General features: G+C 33.5%; 3 protein-coding genes across 4 annotated transcripts in view; all 3 read right to left on the bottom strand.

The window, feature by feature from the left end:
• The window catches only part of LOC127875881 (uncharacterized), a 47,111-nt gene extending 41,784 nt beyond the window's left edge, over positions 1-5,327 (bottom strand). Inside the window, exon 1 of one of the 2 annotated variants that reach the window (XM_052420620.1) lies at positions 5,191-5,327. The gene's annotated coding sequence lies outside the window, so the exon portion shown is untranslated. The remainder of the gene's footprint in view (positions 1-5,190) is intronic. The other variant, XM_052420622.1, reaches the window with a different exon arrangement.
• Positions 1-16,144, bottom strand: part of LOC127875882 (uncharacterized) — a 223,695-nt gene that overhangs the window by 114,690 nt on the left and 92,861 nt on the right. The gene's annotated exons all lie outside the window — the stretch shown is intronic.
• Positions 1-16,144, bottom strand: part of LOC127875883 (uncharacterized) — a 158,863-nt gene that overhangs the window by 113,717 nt on the left and 29,002 nt on the right. The gene's annotated exons all lie outside the window — the stretch shown is intronic.

The raw sequence follows: 16,144 nt of genomic DNA, 5'->3' as shown, positions 1-16,144 counted from the left end.
TAAAATATATATTACATATACAGAATAGTATTTTCCTGATGTACTACACATTACTCAAAAGCATACCCATGCATATTAAATCTTTAACCAATACAAATAACACACCATGTACTCAAAGAACATTTGTAGAAAACATACTTGCAAGACTAAACAAAATATTTTATAAACTAGAAATTAAAAACCCTGCAAAAAATCCAAAACTCAAATAAATGGCAAATCCTTTTTCGAGAACAAGTCCATATTATTATCTTTGATATCTTCATACATTCTAGTGTATTTCATAATTGCACATGATATATATATATATATATATATATATATATATATATATATATATATATATATATATATATATATATATATGTCTTTTAAAACCTTCAAAAACTGGAATGCTGTTTCTACTTTTGCAAAGGAATATATACCATTTCATTTCCAGATAAAAAAGATTGTATGCTTTCTTAGAAGATGAGCCTTAAAGGAATGGTTTAGGATCAATGGAGAAAGAACTGTCAAATACATTTACAACATTGCTTAATATATTTGATAAAAAAGCTTGAACTATGCAGCAGTCCTAGAAAAGATGGATCGTAGCTTCATCACCAAGATGCTCTTCAAACTCATCCATTTGCTCAAATGTTCCAAATGGAAGACTGATGTTCTCTGGCAGTTGCATTGGCTCGTCATCAGTAGCTGACCTAGCTAAGAGCCGCTGCAGCATCCACTTCATTTCCCTGTTCTCGTCTCTCATTGTTTCCAACACCGTTAAAATCTGTGTAGCTGCATCTGAAGACAGAGTAAAAAAAACTTTACCTAAAATTATGTTGACAATAATATATATCACAGCTGGGTCTTATATAATTATATCGGATGTGTGCCTATATAACGGCGGCGGGCCCGATTTGTCCCAACAGCTGTTGTGCGGCTAGGGCTGATTATAGCAACTTGCACCTATATGCCCGTCAACGTCAATTTGTTTCTTTTATTAGTAGAAGTATGTATTATTATAGATCACTAAATGACTGTGTATTTTATATGTTTTTCAGTTGGATTATCTGTTTACATCAATCATTTATGTAATTAACTATCATTTTATAAGCAGTAATTCCAAAACTGAAATTATTTTAAGTTAAAATTTCAAGCACAAAAATTAGTTACTTTGTCCTATGAACTGGAGAGCGCCTTCAGCTGGACTTAATGGGAGTGACCGGCCTCTGTCATGCACTGCTGGACATTCCATGTAAAGACGATGTTGGCAAACCAGGTGGTGGTGAATATTTTATTTTCTGAAATAAATGTGTACAATAAACATTACGAATTTAATTATTTCTTAATACACAGACTTTTTAAATATTCTGCAAATATGTGTTTAAATAATCATTAAAATTTGTCCACAGCAGACAACCTTGGCTTGCGTGCAAGTAATCAAAGACCTATAAAAAAAACATTATATATAAAATATATTATACGTTTAAATTAATAATAACACCTCGTTGTAGGTATACCACATCTATAAAAACCAATTTACCGAACCCTCCACGGCATTTACTATATAAATCAATTTACCGAACTTGTCATTTACCGAAACCTCCAGCACCCTATCAATGTATGAGATAAGTAAGATTCTCATGCATTAGCATGATTACTAATTTAGTGTTCCATTTTTTCAGACATGCGCCTGTCTGCTATAAATAGTTTGTATTGAATTTTAGGCAGAATCAAGTTGAATTAAGCAGTTTAACTAAGAGATTGATCTATGGCGACAAACGAACGTTACGACATACGTCGCGAAAAAACATGACAAAGGCAAAGCGATGAAGAAATCTAATAATTTGCAATTTAAATTATTAAACACACAGGCATTCATTGAAGTAACAGATAAATAAATAATGCGTGATCAGCAATATATATCTGATTTCAAAAGAAATATATAATTACGTGTATAATATCACAATTTAACAACTTACCGTTTCGAGTGTTTTTGTTTTGAATGTTTTCGCGAGGCGGAATTAACATCTGCGCATGCGCATATTATTTAAATACTTTATTTTTCTGCGCGATTATTTAAATTGAAATTATCTCTTGAAAATAACTTCATATTAATCATAGTATATACATTATACAAAACAAAGCCATATCAAAAGCAGAATTTAAAAAAAATATGCGCCCGATAGCTGATTTTGTCCTTTGTTGGGCGGCCCGAATGGGACCCGTATGGGACCCATATGGGCTGCATATTATTTGCTTATGCATTGAGTTTATATTTTTGGGTAAAATATTAGCAGTTGAGATCAAGTTTATCATACATACGTTTTAAGAAATTAGTTTTTAATCAAATAAATAAAAGTGTATATCTTTTTCCTGATAACGCAATAATATGGGACCTATATGGGACCCTTAAGGGCATTCCCATATGGGCTAACCCATATAGGTCCCAAATGACTCCCATTTGGGCTTACCCATATGGGTTTGCCCAGAAACAGCCCGGTAGCTGATTTTGTCCTTTGTTGGGCGGCCCAAATGGGACCCATATGGGACCTATATGGACTGCATATTATTTGCTTATCCATTGATTTTCTATTTTTGGGTAAAATATTAGCAGTTTAGATCAAGTTAGTCCAGCATACGTTTTAAGAAATGAGTTTTTAATCAAATAAATACACGTTTACATCTTTTTCGTGATAGCGCAATAATATGGGACCTATATGGGACCCTTATCGCCATTCCCACATGGGCAAGCCCATATAGCTCCCAAATGACTCCCATATGGGACCCGTATGGGACCCATATGGGCCGCATATTATTTGCTTATGCATTGATTTTCTATTTTTGGGTAGAATATTAGCAGTTTAGATCAAGTTAGTCCTACAAACGTTTTAAGAAATGAGTTTTTAATCAAATAAATACAAGTTTACATATTTTTTCCCGATAGCGCAATAATATGGGACCTATATGGGACCCTTGTGGGCATTCCCATATGGGCTAGCCCATATTGGTCCCAAATGACTCCCATATGGGCTTACCCATATGGGTTTGCCCAGAAACAGCCCATATGGGACCCATATGTGCATGTTTGCTGGGTTCCCCATGGCCTAGTTAAAGGAGAAATACACTCAGCGTGTTGCGTGTGTTTTTAAACCAGCGATACGTAAAGATAGATGCAGGCGCAGTAACAGATGATGTATAAACCATACCACTGACAATATTTATCTAGCACCTGATGTTAATATTACGAAAAAACAGTGCACTGTATGGTTTGCGTAATGAGAATTTGAAATATTTCCAACAGTGCATGGTTCAACTGTAATACTCGTACTTCAAAGTAATATGACTGCTGGTAAAATCAAAACTGCTGTGGCACACGAGTGTATGAGTTTCTTTCACATCAGATATGCACATAGCACCGGGTCATTGAGATTCCAGCGCATTGTTCCAGAACGGCTATGGTGCCGTTATGATCAACAGGAGCTTGGTACCCAGCTGGGATTTCAATAAGACACTCATAATTGCAGAGCAGGTTTAATGTAATTTTGAGTAAAAAGCTCTTGTTTAACAAATGAGATGGCAGGGAAAAAAAAGCTTTTTGAAGATTTCTCAGTTATAAAGCATTCTGTAATGACCAAATGTTGGGATAAAGCATTCATTATATCCAATACCACCACCCTAGTATTTTCTAGAAAGCACTTGTGCTCGGAAAGATCTTATATTACAATTTGCTTTCAAGTTGCTTCGACATTCGCGTTGCTTTAAGACGTCTGAAAGATTTTGGATCCTAAATGTCTGGCCCGTTTAATAGCGTTTCATAACATTCGATGAAATGTTGTTTATTCTTTTTTTACGTTAGTATAATAATTTGTATATTGAAACCTCAAACTTGGATTGTGGAGCGCAAAAAATACAGCATTTAAATATTTTTTTTGCTGTGGTACTAGTTTTTCTATATCGAAAATTTACTTCAATTACGTTATACATATTTAGTAAACTACCTTGCGTTATTATATATTTACACTTTCAATTATTTAAATAATTTCCTTCCTTTTCATGCAGCTGACGTTTCACCATTTGCATAAGACAATTTTAGTATTTTATAAGCAACTAAGGGCCTGAGAGCTACAGTAAATTCATTTACATAACTAGAAGGTTCAATTTTTAATATAGTAGTTCCTTTGCGTTATATATTAAATAATTAAATATTTATTTGTGAAAAAAGTATTTTAAAGATATGGTTACATGTGTACGATTGCAAAACTATAAACGTATCGCCTTATATTAGAAACAATTAAAGATTCATTTGCCAGGGTAGTATTATCTCTAGCTGTTACCTCTTCATTGTACTGACGCTAGTCGGGTGAAGTTAACTGAAGTAAAAGCACATGGTGTTTGTTTAAACAATGATGACTGTAACTAAATAATCGATCACTGCGAAAAGTAAGAGCACACTTATGTTTGCACGTGTGGGACATAGAGGCGAGCACATGCGCATTGAGTCGCACTTTTACAAACTGTCTTTCAAATTGAACTCAACCTTTCAGTAATGTTGTGCTATTTACTTTTACACTTAAATTCAAGTGGAGATATGGTTCAGACATCAAAGTTCATTATCAGTTGATCTTAACAATTTTGTCTAAATGTCAAAAAATATATTTAACTGTTATGTTTCTTGAAATATCAAAACCTTTTTGCGGATACACATGGTTTGTATTTTCTTTTTTGAAATTCAACACCAATTGATTCGCAAAACCGCTGCATCTGCCATTGTTAATATTTGAATTTTTGAATGTTTAGTCACTTGATGATGCAACATCGATGTTCAATCAATATAAGCTACAGAAGGGATTTTGCAATAAAACGGCTCGATCAGTGTTGATGTAAATAGCTTTTATTAAACTGCTTTTAACGGCAACGAGTTTCATTTAAAAAATAATAAAAATTAACATTATATTAAATTTATAAAAATTATTCTGTATTTAAAAAATAATGAATGCTTATCCCCACTTTCAATGGTCTTTTCAGATGTCATAATATAGTATATCGATGTGAACCAATTCGATACCTAACTATTAGATACGATACGGTACGATAACGACTGCGTATACGTTATATTTAAAAAAAGACATCAATGACAATTCTCTCCTACATTAACAAATCATACAAACAAAAGCAAATTTATTAAAAATAATTGAAAATACTAACCTTGTGCAGTTGTTTCGGACTAAGATCCCTTCGTTGCATACAGACGTTTACTATTCACTTGTGTTTTATATAAAAACATGTACTGGAAAGATGATGTAAGAAGGCGAAAGTACATGCAATATAGAGATTGTTGGCATTTGGAGGCCAGTCAAACTAAAACACACAAACGTTTGGTTGTAACACATGTTTTATTTTAAAGCGACTTGCATGTTTGTATGCAACAACATGCCATGTTAGAAAAAGATGAAACTTGTTGGAAACCTACGTGTCAAATTTGTAGCGGACAATGCCGCTGATATCCGCTTATTGGAAAAGAGCAAAAATAAATAATACAACGGCATTTTCCGGTTGGTTGCGAGTCTATTGTGCTGGACAAAAATCATGGCGTATTATAGAACGCAAATGCCCGAAAGCGATTTATCTTGCCCGTGAGCCTGCACTTCAAATCATAGCCATCCTTGTCTCCTCCGTCAGAAGCCTCGAATGTATATATCGAGGAATGAAGTATGTACATTATTACCGAAAAATGCACCATTCATAGAGCAAATTAAAATTAAAAATTTTTTTTACCAGAAATCTTCAAGAGAAATGATACCGGCGGTTTCTGTTTGTCCTTGTCCTTGGTCCGATCTTCTAAGACGCTGATGTTTTGGACGCGTATTTCTGGTATGAAAGTCTCTGTTTAACTACTTAGTCAGATTGTATAATGTTGCTGTCATGCGCTCATTCCTTCAATAGCTTTGCGATAATTGTGTTATAATTCAGTTCGATAGGGCATCACAAAGACCATGTTGACTTTTAGTTATATACAGCTGTTGTCCCTCCAAAAGGCTGTAACTGGAAAAAAACTCCCACCCGTATTTCGTTTGTTTCGGTGCACGTTGCTTTTTATCCAAATATTGGCTGTTGTGTTTTAATTTGCGGGTTTCTTACGACAGAAGAGTCAGAGAAGATTTACTCATAATGAGCAGATCATCTGAAACTTTTCCTTTGTATGAACATGTGTATTATTCAAGCGTATATATATATGATAACTAACCTAAAAGTATATTTAAATAATACGTTATAATAATAGTTAGGTTGAAAATATTGTAGACATGCTGTAACATCTTTAACAAGCCTTAAATATCGCATAATCCAAGCATGGACAGATTAGATATTTTGAAGACTATCGGTATGCAATCTAGACAATCTTACTCTTCTGTTCCATTCATACTGTTTGCGATTGTACGTTATGTTTTGTAAACACGAAATATTTCATCACACGCGCGGTCTGTTGCATCATCATCGCGGCGTGCGGAAAATGATCGAGCGTTGTACTAACTGTTCGGAGTTGTATTACCGGCTATACTAATCCGCATACGGTACACTGTTGACATATCAAGCGTGACAGATCTATTGGCAAAGGACCGATGATGCAATAAGAACAATCTTGTGTTACATAACGTCCAAACGTGCGCATATATGCAGTTCATAATCAAAGCGACAAAAGCACCCAAGTTGTTTACTATTGCGTAATATTAAATACTGCTCTTTGTTAACATTATATTAAAGTGTGTAAGTACAAAGTGTGTATGAAACACAACACATTTGATTGTTTGTGAATGTCAATGTAAGGACTCCGCCGAAGTCAAACGCAAATGTATATTATGTGTTAGCAATGTTTTAGCAAGAATATCATCTTATTTATGTAATAGAAATAACTTAGTCCAAATATTACCAATAGTTTCGTTTTGATGACTATGATTATATAAGAGCCACTTATCGTAATGTATTTGCAATAACAAAATAAATATGTCGAACAAAACACTTGTTTTTTCGGTTTGAGAAAATATAAAATCGAAAAGGATTGCGGAAATACGGACTTCCTTTTTATCCCCTTCCTGGATATTCATCATTATCGTCATATATTTTTTTACCGATTCATCATTACCTAAATGCCATTTCTTATAAATGATCACTAACCTATTCATTATTTGTATTATTATGACAAATAATATATCTATGTTATCAAACAATTTAGTATAGTGGCTATTTAACTGAACTGAGCACTTCGTTAGTCCTTAACACTTGTCTGACCCAAAACAAAGTTCGAGAAGTAATCCCCTTAAAGTAACACAAATAAATAACTTAAAGTAACATAAATAAATAAATAAATAAATTAATATATATGATAATCGCTGAATAATTACAAAACGGCTTGGATCTATTAATACGATTACTGTCACAAATGTAAACTAGTGGTTAATACTGAAAAGTCTAACATTATAATTTTAAGTTGTTCGCGTTAGCGGACAACTAATTTTAAGAGGGAGTTTTGCAAGAAAGTCTATTCTTAACTACGCTAGGAGCGATAACCACTGCATCTGCTGCATCCGCACAAAGTTGTCTTCTCACAGAAATCCAATACTTCATTGTTTTTTAGGTGTATCTACTTTCTAGCTTGTTTTCGTTGTGATCACAGTTTTCTTTATCATATACTAGCTGAAACCCGAGGTTAAGTGTATCTGGCATTTGTTAGAAAAACATTTGTCCTGAACAAAGCCTGAATCTGAGATAATAGCGACAATTTTGTGGAAATTTAGGGAACATTTATTTTATTAAATAATAATTGTCGTACATGTTGTAAAATTGTTTACTTGATTTTATGAACTTCAATTTACTAGTCAATATCAAATAAATTCTATATTAATTAAATTGAATTGTGTTCTGATGGAATGTTCCATTTTCAATAACAATTTAAAACTCCGAGGTTTAGAAGACAAAGTCCCATTATGATTTTATGAATAGAGATGTATATAATGTGTTACGGCAGGTTATGTTATTTTCTTTCTTTCATATACCTTTTCGCATATGTAACGATACGGTAGTTGATGTATCATGTATTTATAATTAAAAAAAAGAAAGAAACTGGGATGTCACGTATTGTTATGTAAGGAACACATCTTGTATTGTTTTGTTAAAGCATGCAGTCATGAGTTATTTGTATTGAGGTTTATATATGTGTGAATCTATGAATAAAGTCATTTTTGAGTTACCCAACAACGAGTTCAGAGCAGACATGGCGAAAGACCGTCACAATTTACAGGCCAGACTGGCCTACGAGGAGAAATAATTTACAGGCCAGTTGTTAATTTCACAGGCCTCGATTTTAATTATTTAATCCTGGAGGGACATTGCATAATAAATTCAAAAGTAAATGTTTACATGTGTTTGATTTATGAAAGGGCAAAAAAAGTGTGAACAGCCTGATTCATAAAAATAAATTAAGTGTATTTTCCAGTTTGTGAAAACTATTCACACATTTTAACATACATACATTTTTGAATTTTACTGAGTTTTATTGATGTATTTAACACATATTTATTGATATAGTAAATACTTTTACATATTATTATCTTCAATTTCACTAACATGTCATAACAGTAAACTGTATAGAGTGACAAACATTAATTTGAAAGATATGTGTTCATTTAAAACTTGCGATTAATTTTGAAAAATGAGTTGCGTCTTAAACGGACCGTCAACCCGATTGACGAAGGAAGAAAATTTCTAAAAGACGTGTTTTTCCATTATTAGTTTATATTGATTAAAATATCACAACTGGTATATTACATTACTTGAAAAAAGCTCATTTTTTTAAGTATAGTCGGTAATAAAAGTGTGCGATGTGAAATCGAAAGTACATCGCGAAAATAGGTGACATAACGATAAACACACTATAAATAACGCAAGTCGATTGATCATTTAATATATTAAATATATACAATTCACTACGCATGCACAATTTGAATGTCTGGTTTAACCACGTGACGATGATGATCGTTCTACTTGCGTTATTTATAGTTAATTTTTAGTTACCTGGTACACAACCCAGTACAATTTTATTACCGAATATACTGAAAATATGAAAACCTAACAAGTGTTATGCCCCCGGATCGAAAGATCGGGTGTATATTGTTTTTTGCCTGTCTGTTTGTCTGTCATTGTGTCAGTCAGTCAGTCATTGTATGTGTGTGTCACAAAACTCTAATCTTGGTTAAAGTTTTATAACTTTTGTAATATTGAAGATAGCAACTTCATATTTGGCATACATGTGTATCTCATAGAGCTGCACATTTTGAGTGGTGAAAAATCAAGGTCAAGGTCATCATTCAAGGTCAAAGGTCAAATATCATTGTATTTTTCGTTCCTAAAACTTTATCCTTCGTTAAAGTTTGGACATAACTTTTTCAATATTGAAGATAGCAACTTATTTTTTGGCATGAATGTTTATCTCATGGAGCTGCACATTTTAAGTGGCTAAAGGTCAAGGTCAAGGTCATCGTTCATGGTCAAAGGTCAAATTTATGGCTTCAAAGCGGCGCAATAGGGGGCATTGTGTTTCTGACAAACACACCTCTTGTTCAAGTTATGTGATATATCAGTCGTGATATTTTAATCAATATAAACTAATAAGTGTAAATAAAATACGGTATTTAAGAACTTTGCTTTTTTCGTCAATCGCAGTTGACGGTCTCTTTAAATTATGCAATAGCGAACAACTTTAGTGCCGTCAGCGCTTTGATTGTAAAGGCAGTCACCTCTTTACAAATACATTTAAAAATAACAACAATACAACAATAGATATTGTAAATCGATTCAACTATCTTGGCATTGTATTTACAACTTCTGGTTCATTTTGTTACGCAGAAAACACTCTTGCAGGACATGCTCCAAAATTTATTTTTACACTGAATATAATTTTTGTACAAATTCACTAACATTCCGATTCGTTATAAATTGTGCCATTTTGATACACTCATAACTCTGATTCCTAACTACGGAAGCGGAGTGTAGGTTTCTTTTAAGGATTTACAAATTGATAGGGTTCATTTTCAGTAGTGTAAGCAAATACTTCGCGAAACAAGATGCACTCAAAACGAGTTCGTATACGATGAACTTGGAGATCTGAACTTAAAGAATTAAAACGAAAATACGGATATACTTGGACTCTATAATAGGTGCACGAAAAAGGTGTTTGATGACTACAAAAAATCATAATATTTTATGCCAGCACACTACAAAGTAAGAGGGGTTTATACTGGAATAATGTGTTGTTTCTGATTGCTTGTTAAGGACATAACTCGAAATCTATAAGATGTTTAAACATAAAACTTAATTGGTCTATATATCACATCGCATTGAGATGCAGTGTTCAAGAATTATAACAATTGACATCATAATTGCATGATCATTTCCCATTGTTCATGTTTCATACTTTACTGCTGTCCGCGGTTTTTCTCCTTTGACACAGACACAATAATATCCATACATTTCCTTTTAAATCTAACCACTGGATAAGAAATATAAGGCCTTATAGCGTTTGGATATTCGAGATGGGGGATTCAGGTTTTTTAGGCAGGCGGTTTAAACATAATCGCCGTGAACGGTTCAGTTATCTAGCAATAATTTGGTATTTAATGTGTGGCGCATCGGTCTTCCAAAGGAGCTATTTAATAACCCATCATTCCAAATCAAGTTAAAGTGCTTCATTTGAAGGCACTTTTTTGTAATTTACTATTAAAACATTTGTGATAATGAAGAATTATATTATATTTGTAACATTTCTTGTTCGTGCTCTAAATTCTCAGAAGCCTCTTATCTGAAGACAATGCAATGCCACCATACTATAAATTTATTTGGGACAACGTTCAGGAGTTAGTACATATCATACGCTTTAGCGTTGTTTCTAAAAAAGATACGTATGTAAACATTTCTTAAATTGTCTTCCGGTTTATCGCGTGATAAATTACAAATTGGTCTAAATATATTAGAAATTTTCATGTAAAACTACCCATATTCACTGAGCAATTCATATTAAATTAAACATATATCGAAGCAAATGGAAAACATGCTCGAACTTCTATATATTTTAGCGGTCATAATTTGTATGGTTACTCGCAGTATTTTTGCATATTGGCAATCGTGCATGGAGTTCTGGCAAGGGTTTTCATTTAGGGCCTGTCGGGTCTTTTTCAAGGTTACTGTCTGCTAACAAAAAAAACAACAATTGTATGACTTTAGTTAAGATGGAAATATTTCGCTGAATGTTTGTGTTGGTAGATTACATGTAGACCCACTTAGAATTGAATATAGGGATCAAGGTCATGATCACTGTAATATAGGGATCAAGGTCATCATCACTGTAACAGTTATAAAAGCAGCAAACGTGTGATTAACTGTTAGTTCTTTGTGTTTGCATTTAACGATCTGGAAAACCCTTTGGATAAAGCAAGCTGGTTTAGGTCTTTACTTGGATTGCATATGGGACTTGTCATGTAAAGGTCAATGTCACTGTACAATGTTTTCCGTTCAATAAATTGAGTTTCGATGATGGTATTGCACTTACATTTTGTGAGTAGGTTGCTTATATGCAGAGCTAGTAAGGATGTACGTTTGAGGTCAGTCTAGTAACGGCCTATGGCACTTTACTAATAAATAGACAAAAAGGTTTTTGGCAAGAACTTCAGTGTGGGTAGATAAATCATGTTTTAAGTTAAGGTAGCTTAAAGCGGGTATATACGATTTTTATATGTGCTGAATTGTAAAATATTGATACAAATATGTTATAATAACACACACTATGCAAGAAAAATGATACATTTAAGGCGAATTTTATAAAATACAGCAAATACAAATTAGCGCCCCGAGCCGATTGTGACGAAGATAATTCGTAATTATTTTCCTACAATAACCGATGCATTCGTCTTTTTAGTAAGTGTTCATGTGTCGTATGAATCGATATCGCTGCAGGAATTTCAAATGAACCGTTAAACTAAATTTAGATTCACATCGTACATGCATGATATACATGCTGGTGAATTCGGCTGTACAGCCTTTTTCGATTTCAGAATTAAATATCTGGCTTATTTAGCATTTTTCGACACATGTTCTTCTTAACTTTTATTTTAGTTTATATTGCAATATATGTATAATAAGTTTTTTACACATTTTATATTAATCAATAAATATTTGACAAGATCGTATATACCCGCTTTAAATGTAATGTTAACGAAAATAACTTTAAAAACCCGACAAGGGATATATTTCGCAAAATGTGTGCGTTAATTTTATAGCTACCGTACATAGCGTTAGATAACACAATTATTATCCCACGCCAAATGCGGAGGGATATAGTTTTGGCATTGTCCATTCCACCGTTCTTATGTACGTCCGTCTGTCACAAACTTTTCAGGGCGATATCTCAGAAACTCTATAAGCTTTTAATATGAAATATAAAACATGTGTGTAAAGATATTAATGATGATAAGTTCCATGTACGCGAATAATATCCAAACACTTTCTTAAAAAAGAGTCATTATGTTTTTGTATAATGTATCTTTTCAGGGTTTTATTCCACCTACAAGATTGTATTGCCTGCAGCATCATAGGTACAAATGAGTTAAAAACAATTAAGTGTACATGTACAACCTTTCTCTAACAACATCTTTTGTACTAATCCATAAACACAATTGATTTCGCGGATTTGGATATAAATTCAACAAATTTATTGGCTAAAATAATACCCTCACAAGCTACAAACTTGGTTTTATGCAACAAACGTAATGTGAAATATATTTATGAAAACATGCATAGCAAGATCGGTTCCAATTAAGCGGCTTTCGTCAAAAGTATCCCCAAACAAAGGACGCAAGTATTATACCAATTAGTTTGTTTCTAAGGTGATCCTTTCATGATCCAATCTGTTCTCTTGTTTTCTAAGACAAAATTTTAAAAGTTTCCTATTTTACGTTAATTATATATTACGTATTAAATCTGTTATATATTATTTTAACGTATATTGCATAGTTTAATCAAGGCGTTTCATTCTCAACGCACATTTAAGGCCCACATTGTTTTATTGTTACATTATATAAAGATTTATAATATATAATTAAATAATAATAATATATAATACGACGTCCTTACTGCTATGTGCAACAACTAGAAGTGTATTATTTTTTGACGAACCGCAGGAATGTACGAAAACATGGGTTTAGGCTTGTTTGTAAAGGACTACCTGAGTTTTGTTCGTACTTACACGTTTGTTTGGAGCTGGGATCAGGCAATCCTTTTTACTGACGTCATAATACCATTCTGCGCTTTTAGATCACACATAAAAAACCACAATGCGACGTGCATAGATGAAGGCATGGGCGTTGCAGTTCGTCCTTAATGTCTTTCTAAAATTTTACAACGATTCTTGTAAAAAATTTATAGAAACTTGAAGCTGTATAATGAACGTTCACGCATAAACAAGCGTTTCCGTAACGATTACATATTACAATATACTACTTTTGGGGGGAAATAATAGCTAACGCCACAATGCATTAATAGATTCCGAAATAAATTTGCATATGAATTAACCTCCATAAGAGGGTGTTTAAAGCGCAATAAGCAGGTGGAAATGTGATATTGATAGTCTAACGCGAATGCCATACTTTGTTGACAAATGGCAGTCACAGTAAATTGTTTTCATTGCTGAATCTTTGTTAAAACTGTAAGCATGTGATGTCTTTTTGTATAATTAACTGAACATTCTAGTTTTTAAATAATTAACTCCACACAACTATTAGTTTCGTATACGGACTGCGTATCCCGAAACAATAAGACGCAATCTTTTGAATTGTTTTATTTTCTGTTTCATGTATTCAACACATGTTTAATACAAAAAATCGATTTGAGGTCCATGATATACCGCTACTAATAAATGCATATATATATAAATGTTTTTCTGGTAAAACGATTATTTTAATGATAAGGTGTCCACACAGTACGCCCCGTTGTATGACCTGGCGTATAACAATATGCGATGAAAACCAAACCACAACAGATCTCGTTTATATGTAATAATTCTGTGTTGTCGTCCAAAATGTCTTCATAATCTCGCGTCTCCATATTCAGCATTCTGGAGCTCTTAAGACGCCAGACAACATCGATAACATTTAACACAAATAACTTAGTACACTATATACAGATGAAGAGATGACCAATGTACGTTGTACAAATGCGATGCTTAGTATATATATTTTATCCACATCATTCATAGTGCCTGAAACGTTATCCGTCTCCGCTCTGCCGCAGACATAATATATTCAAGGCCTATTACAGAGCTTGGCTACACCCTTGTAGTTCATATTTGGCACCCGTAGATAACGCAAAACAATAAACGTTTAGTCTTAACAATTCTTTTCTTGCATCTGAGAAAAGGTTTTATTAGTTTCCACAATTGCGGATTATCTCAGTGCAGAGTTGCCGTTCGTTGTTCTCTATATACGCCTCCGCGTTGGGCACGATGACCAGATTCTTGTTAAATGTAATCATAATGAGTTTATGGAATACATGCATATAAATGAATGTCAATTAGATGATTACATAATAATGTATTAATCCACACATTATTTTTATTAAAATAATGTGAACTATTTTCATGCTCACGTATGGAGAGGAGACCTGTTTACAACAAATGGTTTCCCGCAATACCACACGGGAAATGAAGATGGTAGAGTGCGTTGAGTTTTGAATGTGTTTAATCACGTGAGTTAATAAACGTGAGCTGGGGCTTCTCTCTAAGCCATGTACAGTAGCGAATGAAAGGTAATCGTTGGGCAAGCGATGGCGGTGTCCACTGTGGTCCGGATCCCTATATACATCTCCCCCAAATTCTCTAAAGCCTGTCTCGGTCTCGTTTGCGGCGGGTGCTAAACGGACAGAAACCGTTTGCAACGTTAAACTCGCCTGCGTAGCATTCCGGAACTATGCACTTGCCTTCTTTTATGCACCTGTAAGTTAAAATACACAAATAGTTAATATTTGATCGCATTTACAAATAAACTATATGCTATTGATTATACGATATGTTTCATTTATATAGTTCTCCTAAAAAGGTATATGTGCACTTCTAGTAAACGATTCAAAGTAAGTCTTGTATAAACCTATACACAAATACTTATAACATGAACATTACATTCGAGAGTGTTCATTCTTCATTGCACGAAGCTGTGATAAATCAATTTAATACTCACTTTCTTTACTGTACCGGTAACAATTAAAACCTTGTTTATGATATATGATAGCTGTGGTGGCATTGGGTGGATATGCAAAGGTTATACACTATTCAGGCTATATTATCAACTAAAGGCGATATAACTCACAACTCATAAGGGGCAACTGGACGGTTAATCAAGAGTTATTCAAACCTACACTAAATCTTCTTCGTCCAATGCCTCTTGCCCAAGCATGATTTTCTGACACTTCCGATGTTGATGCCGACAGTCGCATATGCAGTCCCGACCCGGTCGCTCTTTTTTGAACGAGTGTGGGCAAAACTTTGCACAGCTGCAATTGAATTGTTACAATCATAGCAAATGGAATGCAATAACTGACGTATATTAACAACGATAGCAATAAAAACCGATACATATTTTATTCAATTAAAACTAACAACTATATTAAAACTACTAAAGTAAACAACTTAGCATAAAAATTATACGTGTAATTAAAATTATATATATACATATATATACATATATATTTTTTTGAGGGGGATGGAGACTGCGGCAAAACTTATTGCATTTTATACCAAGAGAAAATATTGAGCGTTATAAGATGATTGATAGTTCGATAGTCTTGATAGATGCTAAGAATTTCCGTATTTTATCCGTATCGTTTGTATATTCATTACTAGGAAAACAATGCCAGTTTAATATTTTATATTTTAAAGCGAGCTTACTTCGACGTAAATTCCACTTTAACGCATTCGCAGGCCGTGTGATTCTGGTAGCTCTTGGCATAGATGAAATCTTTGCTGGCAGGCTTCATTCTATCTGACCCTGGGACGGCCTCTAAAACCTGCAACGATAAACGGCAGATTAATAGTTACGTGATAGATAAAAACTTTCCATAACATATA

Source organism: Dreissena polymorpha, chromosome 4, assembly GCF_020536995.1.
Source record: "Dreissena polymorpha isolate Duluth1 chromosome 4, UMN_Dpol_1.0, whole genome shotgun sequence".
Taxonomy (NCBI): domain Eukaryota; kingdom Metazoa; phylum Mollusca; class Bivalvia; order Myida; family Dreissenidae; genus Dreissena; species Dreissena polymorpha.
Note: the sequence above shows the minus strand (reverse complement) of the source record. Positions and strands in the feature narration are given on the sequence as shown.